The following is a 12,138-nucleotide window of genomic DNA, read 5'->3' on the forward strand; positions in this document are numbered from 1 at the left end:
ACTAATACAACAATCAGTAACCCTTAATGTCAAGAGGGCACTGGAATAACCATAAGGCAGCAAATGTATAAATGTTAAATATTTCACAAAAAATCCCATTAGTGATACACAGTAAGAAAGTCATTATTAGCTAAGTCATACTCTTACACCTTCCCCTGCACATAGCTAAGCATACATAATAAGCATTGCTTTTCCTTTTGTTTCAGTTTTCCAAGACTGTAAAGCTGTTAAGAATTTCCCAGTGTAGTCTGATGGTCTTTAAACTACATAGCCAAACTGTCTAGGTAATACCAAGTCATATTATTAAAACATATATTTGGCCACCAATACAAATTTCACTTAATAGATTTAAAATAATGTCCCATCATACACCATAATCAGGAAACGGGTAACTGTAGAAACATAATTACTTAAACATACTTAATCATTAAACTTAAACCAGAGATGACTTTAACCATTTATCCTAGTAACATTTAAAAGCACTAATTTCAAGAGATTTAGACAATTAAGATGATTACCTCTGAACATACGAAAGGAAACAAATGGTTGATATACTTCATATTCTCCTCATCTCTTCTTTTCTCTTCTCAGACTTGGCCTGAAGTAAAGTTCTATGATGCAAGAAATACCCATGCAAACTATTCTATACAATATTCAAAAAAAGGGAAAAAGACTCAGAAAAAAAAAACCTCACTTTTAAATAATAAAAACACTATTACTAAATTGTTCTTTTTCAGTCTATATCTACCTAAACTATTTCGTAAGCCACTGATTTTCTTAGAGATACAGTTCATGTTACAAGGTGGCTGACACGACTACGGAAAAATCCACTTGGATAGAGTTGGAAAGGTACAGGGATTAATCTGATTAATGAAAAGAGAAACAAAGCAAGATTTTCTAAGTGTCATTTTAAAGTCTTGAGAATTCACAAAACAGTAAAATCTCTCCAAATATGAAGTTTGGTACTTACGTTTCTAAACAGATTTATAACCAGACCCCAAACCTTAAAATGGGGCTTTTTTTGGTAGGGGAAGAATAGAGGAAACAAAAATACAAATGGCAGTCATTATTTTGCCTAAGACTTGGATATATGTGTATATATACACACACACATTTGTATATGTAATGTTCTTTCCATCACATTACTATGTGCTAGCATTTGAACAAAATATTGTACAATTTGTCTGCACCTCAACTTATAAAAGAGATGCATTCACATGAACATACATGTACAATTTCCTACTCCCAAGAAGATCTCAAAAATGAATCCCAGTTACTGAAAATGCAAGGAAATAGAACAAATCACTATGTAGTTAAAAACAAACACACAAAACAAGTGGTTGGAAAAAAGTATTTATCTTAAAAAAGGACTGATAATATGCATTTTCCATGTACAAATATATAAACTATTTTTGTCCTTATGAAAGGCTATTAAATTGGTACATGTTTGAAAAATAGCTTTCAAGGATAAGCCCATGGAAATATAGTTTCAGATAAAATTTTTATATTACATTCAGTTAGCATTCTCTAATCAGGTTATAGTGAATTTTCAGTCTCAAATTTTATAGTGTGTGAAGTATTATTTAACAACAAAACTCAGCCTAACTGAAATGTATAGTGATAGGAAAGATGGCTAGTTAAGTGACCTATTTCTCAGGTCTTGCCTACCTGTCAACATTACCAGTTCCCTGAAGCTGATTTACTACGGTCCAGCAGTAAAGAACAAGAGCTCTGGAAATAAACCACTCGGCTATGCTTGGCGAATCTCGCCACCATTCCTGGCTAAGTTCCCCAATCTCTCTACATTTGCTTTGCCTTCCTTAAAATGATAATGGTACTTTATAAGATTGCTGGGAGTCTTAAATGTAATGCATATAGTTAAGCGTTCAGTACATGTTGACTGATGCCGACTACTACTAACACAACAACATTTTACGTGTACAGATTATCTGTTGTTATTCTATTTCATGATATTCTCTCATTTCTCTGTTCATTTACACCATCAACTCCCTCACCCCCAGCAGTGAAGAACCGTTCTTAACAAACTGGATGCTATTATGGAAGAAAGAAAAAAAAAGAAAATTCTATTTATCACATTAATATATAAAAACTCGGGGAGTTCCTGTTGTGGCTCAGTGGTTAATGAACCTCACTAGTAACTATGAGGTTTCTGGTTCGATCCCTGGCCTTGCTCAGTGGGTTAAGGATCCAGCGTTGCCATGAGCTTTGGTGTGGGTTGCAGACATGGCTCGGATCCCGCGCTGCTGGAGCTGCGGTGTAGGCCAGCAGCTACAGCTCTGCCTAGACCCCTAGCCTGGGAACCTCTACAGGTGCGGCCCTCAAAAGACAAAAAAAATTAAAAAAATAAAAATAAAAACTCATCTGTGGTATAGCTATTTTGGGGGGTCTATTCTGCAGTATTATTTTAGACTCAGCAACTTGATGCAATTTTTAGATTGGTTTCGATGAGAACCACTGTATTTTATCCACCAAAATTTTCATACTAGGTATGTTTAAAAATGAATGCTAAAATGGGTGCCAAAAGATATTGCTACAACAATATCATATAGTTAACAAAATATCAAGGCAAGACAAAAACGGCTGCAGCTAAAACTCATTATCCTAAGAAGGGCACACAGCTGTCATCTTGAGAATTGTTTCCTTTTATTAACCTTAAACAATTTGGTGGAGATATTTTCTGAGATAAAATATAACTCAAAGCAATATTTTCAAAGATTTCTGAAGATTCACAAATATATCTTGTACTATCATGCTGAGAAACTAACATAAACGTTCAAGTTTCTTCTACTTGCCTACTACAAGAACTTGGACATGCTCTGTAATCTCTCCAACTGTCTTATCTGTAAAATGAGCATCATAATATCTATGTTTAATAAATATTCTTAAATTTTGAATATACGTTTCACCTGTTCTTCTATTAACATTTCGCCAATTTCTAAGCTCAAAGGGGTGCCTGGCACACAGCAGTAACTTGGTAATAAAGGATGGTTTGCTATGTATGTCTTTTGGTTTGGTGCATGAAAAGCTAGCTAAGTTACCGTCAATTAATGGGAGGGTGGAGGCAGGACAGAGAAAAGAAAAATGGCACAATTTAAAAAGGTAACCATTTAAAATATAAATTATATATGGAAACTACTAGTGACCTTCATGTTTCAAGAATCTAGATATGTTCTTTGAGGAAAAATGAAACACCATTCAAAAAAAAAAAAAGCTAAAAAACAATTACCAACAGATATCATTCAATCTCTTCTTTTTAAATTTCAAAATGGACTAAACCCAAAGACGTTTCCCACTATTCCTTTTAAAGACTTTCTAAGGAAAATGTTGATCATCAGGTAGGAATATCGATGACTACCCCTTGATATTACGACAAATACTTGAAGTACTGAAAAGACACCTTTATATCTGTATTAATGGAAACATATTTTATTCACCTCTCTGCTTGCTGAACCTATTCCTAACTAAAATGCAGCTCTCTTAATCTAATCACGAAAATTCTTCATTTTAGTAAAAATTCAATTCAAGGCCAAAATAATAGTGTCAAAAGTGCCATGTCTGGACTTGTCTGAGGATCCAATGAAGTAATGTAAGTTGAAACACTATAAAGTTTTGACAAATGTAAGTTCTTATTATTCTTAGTAAAGTTCAATCTACTTCCTTGAGGTCATATAGCAACGGGCTTTTAAAAGAAGTGATTTATGAATAGTACTGTGGATCAGCAAGATGCTAGAAAGCATGAGAAGAAAAGATGAAATTAAAAATAAATCTATATAATTTCAAATTTTTACCTGAACACATTTAGGATGTGTTTTAACATTCTTTTTTTTTTTTTTCTTTCTACGGCCACACCTGCAACACATGGAAGTTCCTTGGACTAGAGATCCAACTGGAGCTGGAGCTGCCAGCCTACACCACAACCGTGGCAACACCGAATCCAAGCTGCATCTGTGACCTACCAGAGGTTGTGGAAACATCAGATCCTTAATCCACTAAACGAGGCCAGGGATCAAACCTGCATCCTCACAGAGATGATGTCAGGTCCTTAATAACTATTTAATTGCAATGTATCTGAGTAAGAACTGATAAGCACTTTTCAAGGGGCTGTCCTCACATTTTATTCTTTTTCGATGCTCCATCACATTTGCCTTTGCATTGGGTGTTCCCTCTCCTTGGACTGAGCTTTCCTTAGATCCTCTTTCATGGTGCACTCACTCCCTTACTACATAAAGGTTTTCCCTGACCATCCTAACTAAAATAGCACCCTTTTATCCTGCTTTATTTTTATTCAGCGTTCTAATCATTTCCTGACTACCATTAAAATATTTGTTGGTTGTTCATTATTCCATGAGACTGTAAGTTTTACGGAGGCTTCAAGGGCTTTTTGTGCTCAGGCTCAGTGAATATTTCCTTAGAAAAGGAAAAAGGAAACACAGTACCTATCTCCTCAATGATTTCAGTCTTCATAAGAAACATAAATTTGAAATTTAAATTCCTAATGACAGTTTTTATGAAGTTAAGTTCTCTTCTTGATACAGCATTAAAAAGAACAGGTACCAATGTGCAGCCCCAAATTTATAGATGGAGGTATACTCAAAGTTCCTAAGTCAGTTATTTTGAGACATTTTTAAGTAGAATTTTTAAATGGGTGATAAAAATGGTCACAGATACCAAAATATGTCTCACCCAAACTACTCTTTCTACTGAATTGTGGATTAAGTAGGCTTTTGAGGGTGCTTTATAATCAAATGTTTTTGATGGGGAAATACATTCAAAGTCAATTTAGAATAAGGAAATGTAATAGTTTGAGTAATGTAACTAGCTTCAAATACAGATATGCCAATTCTACAAATAAGTTCTAGTTCTGTTTTGTTCTCATTCTAGCCAGAGCATTAGCTACCCACTATGAGAAAGATGGGAGCATGGTGAGATCCAAAAAAGACTTATTTTCAAGGGTTAGAGATATAGGAGCAGGAATGAGAGGAGGGGGAAAAAGCTAGGTCTACAATTCAGACCAGAAAAGTTGCTCATGAATTGTGTATCTGCAACCTCCAGAATGCTCTGGATTGTCCCAGTGTTAGGAAAAAAAAAAAAAAATCTTACCATGACAAAGTTACATATGAGGGTTGAAAAGGTACTAGACATTTGCATGGACATCTTTTCTTGTGACTTTGCTATAATCCAATTCAGTAAGATCATAAAATTCTAGCCCTAGAGAGGAACGAACCTTAGAGATGACTTCCTTTAATTCTTATTAACCTTTACTGCCTCACCTCCAAAACACATATGTACATTCAAAAACAAAGAAACTGAGATATAGGTAGCCACAATGGAACTGTTTTAAAAGGCTTTTTAAAGAATGAACACCTATTTTCCCTAAATTATGCTATTGTAACAATTAAAGAATACTTTACTCTAATGGAAACCCTGGAGTGACAGTAAAATCCTTTAAGCTGCAGATGATAAAGTCACAGGGCCTAATCTGAGAGACAAGGGCAGAGTCCTATGGAAGATGGTGGTATCATGGGAGTTTTATTGCTACTGTACAACAGAGATGGTTCTCAGTTGTTTTTTTGTTTTGGATGACACCTGTTTCAAATCAGAGAATTACAGCTGCAAAATATATATGTTTTGTTCCTTTATCCACATAATGGAAAGAAAAACCAAGCGGATGTATCCCAAAGATACATTTAGAAGACTAAACCGTGCCTTCTACTATTATATTCTTTTTGAGTTATGTTAATTAAATTTGGGGAATATTGCTTATACGGAACACCTTTTTTGTGAAGATTATGATGAACTGTCTTTAATACATGAAAGGCTATATTATTTGCCTGAGGTCGAACAGCCAATTAGCAGCAAATAAGGACCATTAACACTCGCATTTTAAATTCTAACACAGATATATTCTTAATATTCCAAATTTCCTAATAACACACACTACCTAATTTACAAATAGACTACATGCTCAAAGTTTCTTAGAATTCATTCTCCTTATGGAACCAATGTTATTAATGGCACCAGAATTTTGGACTAGTCTTTATAACTCTATTTAACTTGTAATGCAGTTGAACTACAACAATATCTCCAAAAGTAGATCTTGTGACTGGGGAACATACGAGAGACCAGAGGAGAGGGGCACAGAAAATAATACTGCTCTCCTGCATAAGCATGAACTATTAGGCAAAACAATAAAACTGCCCCAAATGGCACTTTCTCCTTTCTTTTTCTACAGCCTTCTCCCAGGAAAACATCATTATTCGGATCACAAATTCTGTTTTAAGACTTCATTCTACATCCTTCACAAGGTCCTGCTCTATCTCTTTTATCACCAACAGTCCTAAGATTTCTGGGCTTCAACATTCTTTCCTACCTCTACCAACCTGTACTCAAAACTCCCATTTTATGAGTATAGTTCATCTCGACTCATAGTTTTAGAAACAAAATCTGACTCAGCAGTCCTTAACCTCTGGGACACAGATTTTTAAGGATATTAACAGACCTTGAGGTATTCACCAAAGTGAGTCGAGTAGAAAGGTAGAGAAATTCTTTGTATATATGAATTACTTGTGATTTGAAGAAAACTATATAGCTATATGCCAAAGTCTGTCTTTTATTTCCTATATATGTGTATGCATGTATGGGGAATATATGTTTTAATTTCATTAGAGAATCCTAGAGAACACTTACTTTTAAAAAGAGCTTTAGTGTCTTAAAGCCTGAAAAATATTGTAAAACTTCTCCCTATTATAAGTAGTGAAATTCATGTACTTTAAAAAAAGATGAAAGTCTTGACATTTTGATAAATTACGTCACTCATAAATCAGTAAGTCAATAGATGGTACTAATGAAGATAACAACTGACTCTCCCCCAAGTATCAATTTCTCAAAATCAGTGAATGATCTTGCAAAGAGAAATTACTGTCTATAAACTGTACTGGGCAGAAAGGCAATGAGGCCAGGGGAAATTCCTAACATGCTTAATATGACGGGTCAATAGTATTATGTCCATATAAAAAATGTGCTCTCTTCTATAACTGTCTTTTTCAAATATGGAATCAGAAGTGTGATTTGGTTTCATTATGACTATATGCTCTAGGGCACTAATACTTCTTGAAAGGAATATGAAATTGCTGAAAGAGTAACCAAAAATCATTTATTGAAAACCAGAAAAGCTCACAAGTATTATTACACACACATACATATACAAATGACACAGACATTCCAAGTAAAAAGATTCCTGAATGGGCAAAGGTCTTTTCCTTCCCACTTCTTTCAGCCTTCTTTTTGAAATAAAAAGATTATTGTGCTTTAGTATATTCTTTTTAACTCTCAAGATTTTGATCAGAGAAATTAAGAAACAGTCAACTCCACAAAATCCATTCACCTGAAATTATTTGAAAACCTAATTCATGGTGAATAAGGTACTATTTCAAAGCTTGATTGTAATAGAGATTTAAAAAGAAATAATTGTTAATTATCCAGTAGCAAAAATAAGAAACAGAGAAGGGGGTCTTAAGAAAATACTTTCTTTTTAGATTCATTTAAAACTTACTTTGGTAAAATTAAGAATACTTTGAATAAGATTTACCAATTTAATCAAATCCCATACAAAGAAAAAAGAATCTCTCAGTTGAGACGTCCAGAATACCCCTGACCTTTCCTATAACCCTTTTATATCTGCTAAAGGAGCAAATAATCACTAGTCCTCATAAAGGAACCTCCACTAAAAATTATAAATTATTGCTTATAAAATTTAACTCAGCTAAAAAACCCCTCACATCTTAAGACAAACTTATTAGTGTTATGTTGTGATTTCAACTAGGTAGGAATACACTTAGAAGAAATAATGTATTCTCACAGCTTTCATAATGTTAGGTACTTCAAGATGAAGCTGACACAACATTCCCCTCAAACTATATGAACCACGAGTGATTAAAAAAAACAAACAAACAAAAAAACAGAAAATACAAGCCCAAAGACACATTGTATGGATATTTCAGTGCTTTTACTTTGCCACACTAGTGGATGATAAAGTGAAACACTAAAAAAAAAACAACAAAAAAACAAACCTCATACATGTGATTCTTGCTTTATATACTAGGTTATGTTCCTGAAAATTTCTTATGAATTAAACTTAATTCCAAATTCACTTGAGAAGACTCCTGAGCAAAAATGAATACTTTGTTTAAGAACAATTAATCATTTCCACTTTATTTGTTTCAAGTAAATCAAATGTGTAACAATGTGATTTTTTTTCAAAGCAGCATATCTGTGTTAAATTTCTAGCTTCAGTGAGTAATCTTGTCAGAAATTGATGACTTTTTATAATAGTTTTACAGAATACATCATGGCATTCCTGAAAGGCCAAGGAAATGTTGTGGGAAGAAGGTTATATTAACCTTCTAAAAATGTAATTGTGAAGTGGACTTTTGCTCAAGTTAAGTGTATAGCCTGAAAAATAAAGAAAACCCATTAACAAATCCTCCTATAGTGGTGAATACTGCTCCTCTTGATAAGAGATAATGGAAATATGCTACTATATAATGTGTTGTGGAGAACAACGTCCAAGGATGAGTTAGGTAGAACAATTCCTGTCAGACTTCCTACTGTAAACAGGAAAATAAAACCTAAAGCTCACAGTATAATGGATGATCATTTAATATTACCTCCATGGAGGGTTGCCAATCAACTAAATACTTTTACTGTTGTAAGAATAGCAGTAATTATAGTAGCTGTGTAAAGTATGCTCAAGCGTCAACATCTACACCTATTGTGAATATATGATGAACTCATACAAGAAAGCCCAAGAAACCAAAAGATACTATAGCTCAAACTATCCTATATACCTGAAAGTTTCTTTTTCTGAATAGTATGTAACATATGTAAATTACACACACACACAATTATATGCAAGAAACGAACACACTTTCTCTTTGTAAACAGCTGCTGGGATACTGTGCCTGTAATCCTTACATATAGTTCAAGAAATCAAGAAAATATTCACTGGACTTATTCCATGACTTCCCCCAATCAGGTACCTAATGTATAATGTCACCAAAGTACATTTAGTTGTTACATACAAATTATGTAGAAAACTAACAAAAACAGAAAAGTTGGGGTAGGAGAGACTAAATCATAGTAAAATAATTAATAAAACATTCTTCTATTTAATATTCATTTAGTGAACCTGACCCATTGCCTTTGATTATATAATAATTGACTCATATAACATTGGTCAGAGTAATGTTTAGTAACCAAAAGCTCCCCACAGCATATGCAAATACATGTTTTAAACACACATACACACACACACACACACAAAATCCGAATGTGTAATAAACAACAAAATAAATTGTCCTTTATCAATAGTTTTAAGAGATGGGGACAAGAGAATACAAAAATGAAACATAACTGGCTACATAGGTGTACAAAATACAATTTGTTCTACTGATTTCATAATTGGATAGCATATACTACTAACAGAGCAGCAAAAGTGCAAAGATTGAAATTTACACCCCTAATTAAGCAACAGTTGGCAGATCTAATGTCCTGTACCTGCCTGACACCCTGACTCAGTAGGTGATCTCAAGTGAAAATTAATACTGCATGTAATAGGGTCTTAGGTACAAGTAACTGATCATGTTTAATACATGAAATCTTCAAGTGTTCAAAAATCATTGACATCCACCAAAGACAACAACTTTTGTGTACTTTTATTCATTCAAAGAACAGCAATATATAGTAAGAAAAAAAGGTTTCTGTGGATTCCCCTTCTGACATCTTGATTACTGTCATCTAATCACAACACAACTGTAACTAACCTGGCTGCCATGTCAGCCTCTCTTCAGGGGTGAGGTCTTAATCATAAATCAATGAAATGACTAATTCGACACTGTTAAAGCCAGTGTGTAGATGCTTGGAACCATTCCAGTTTTTACATCTTTCAAAAAGGTCAATATACCTATTCAGTAACACAACAGACTTTTTCAAAATGCTTCCTTCTCTTCTAAGATTGAAAAATATTGTTACCATTTAAAGTGAATTTTAACTAGTAATTAAAATGTTCATTACTTCTGAAATGATGATCCACTAAAAACATAGCTGTAGTCTTCTCGTGGCCAGAATCACAAACCCCTTCTTCTCTTTCCTAACTATTTTAAATAGGTTTCTAGATCTAAAAGACCTGCACACACACAAAAAAATATTCATTACTGCTTCCTCCATCAGTCATAATTTGCTACAGTACATTACATAATAACCTTAAAAAACAAACCCTTTTTCTTTTGCGAAAGGAGCAACTAATGCAAATGGAGCTTAGATAAAAACATTACTTAAAAAAAGCAAGATGCTAACATGCATTTAAAGGTTTAGTAATTAAAATATATTTTAAATATTTACATCTGCTTGCAATGTTACAAATGATGAAAACCTAGTGTTCATATCCTTCATAATAAAAATTTATTCTGCACGTTAATACAAAGGCTATGTTGCATAAACAGAGGATTTAAAGCTGTAGCAGAGTGGCTGAATGAAAGGAAAGTGGCAATCTTTCTGGCTCCAGTAGATGCCATTCCCTATCACACAATGTTTCCCACTCATAAATACATGACAAATACTTCCTCAATCATTTTTTACGAGCAGGGATGCACAGGGGGTAGTCAATGGCTAGCTTGAGGGAAAATAGGAACAGCAGGCGGCAGAAACTGTACAGAAAATGGCTATGTGGTAAATTCTCTTCTGGAACATCACTCAGTTACCCAGTCTTTGATCTTTCAGCCACAATTACACTAACTTCCACAAGATCTGATCCCCCACCCCCACCAAACATACACACTACTCCAAACCAGATCATTAGTTATACATAAAATCTAAAATTCGGTTTTATAAACAGGATCATCCATACCTGTACATTTTTATAAATTAAAATTTGCTATTTAGACAAGAGCTTACTTTCAATTGGCTATAACCATATCATCATCACAACTGGTCTCACAAAAAACATGGGGTGTCTGGCGACAGCTAAATCACAGACTGGCGTCTCTCAAGCAGTCTGTCTACCATTAGGGTCTGGGAAATGGTATTTACTATACAATTAGAGCCAGGGAGTTCTACCTGTAATCATCCAAATACAGGTGTGAGAAGCCCCTTTGGGCACGGAAACTGACTCATCCCTTTTCATGTAAACTTTGATGTCTGTATTGTTTCATGGAGCCTTAGGAAACTTTACCATTCATACAATTGTGAGATTTATTAACTGCGGTCAAATAATATATTTTAAAATTCCTTTTCAAAGGTAATTTTTAACATATTAGTCACAAAATTGATAAGAATTTTATATAAGAAATAAGACAAAACTATTTAAAGTTAATCATCTATTGGAGGACAATGACCAGTCAGAACTAAATTTTCATGTCAGGTTTATGCTTTCTAGAACATTACCAATAAAGAAGACAAATTCAGTTTCCTATCAGGAACACAAAATGTCTTATAGTAATATCAACAGGGCGTTTTTAGTTGCAGTAATTTCACAGAATTTATTCTAATGATTTATTGGAGTTAACCATCTGACATTAATTATTGTTTTGGCTTCCAGTCTATGAATGTTTATTTTTCAGTTTAAAGCTTCTCACTCTTTGATATCATATGGAAATGAGAATTTTTAATGGAAAATTGAAACCATGTGCATCTAAGTACTTAATGAAGTACAGGGGAAAAAACAACAATATATTTTAGGAGAATTCAGATATTTTGCTTTGGATAGTTTTGTTTGTATGACTTAATAGTATAAAATACTGAGGGTCCAGTAAGTACTATGCCAAATGTATATATGCCCATATGTTACACAAACATATTATTTTTTGAAGTTACTAGTGAACAAAAGGGAACCCTGTACATTTTGATTACATGTCAAAAGCGACAAAAGGAAAACTTGTACCTTTTGATTACATGAACACATAGTTTTTACCTTGGTATATTTTAAAGTATTTGAAATAAATACTTGGTCTTTTCCTCTACCCACACATAGTTTTTTAATTAAAATTTTTTTAAGCATTCAATATGGATTCTAAAATTTATGCCCAGGTACAAACCCAAATAGATATTTTAAAGTCACGTGTA

General features: G+C 33.6%; 1 protein-coding gene across 2 annotated transcripts in view; it reads right to left on the reverse strand.

The window, feature by feature from the left end:
* Window positions 1-12,138, reverse strand: part of OLA1 (Obg like ATPase 1) — a 175,463-nt gene that overhangs the window by 35,450 nt on the left and 127,875 nt on the right. The window lies entirely within an intron of this gene.

Source organism: Sus scrofa, chromosome 15 (genome assembly GCF_054392235.1).
Source record: "Sus scrofa isolate SSC_HxYL_T2T_F1_AM1 chromosome 15, Sscrofa_HxYL_maternal_Yorkshire_Landrace_v2.0, whole genome shotgun sequence".
In the NCBI taxonomy this organism is placed as follows: domain Eukaryota; kingdom Metazoa; phylum Chordata; class Mammalia; order Artiodactyla; family Suidae; genus Sus; species Sus scrofa.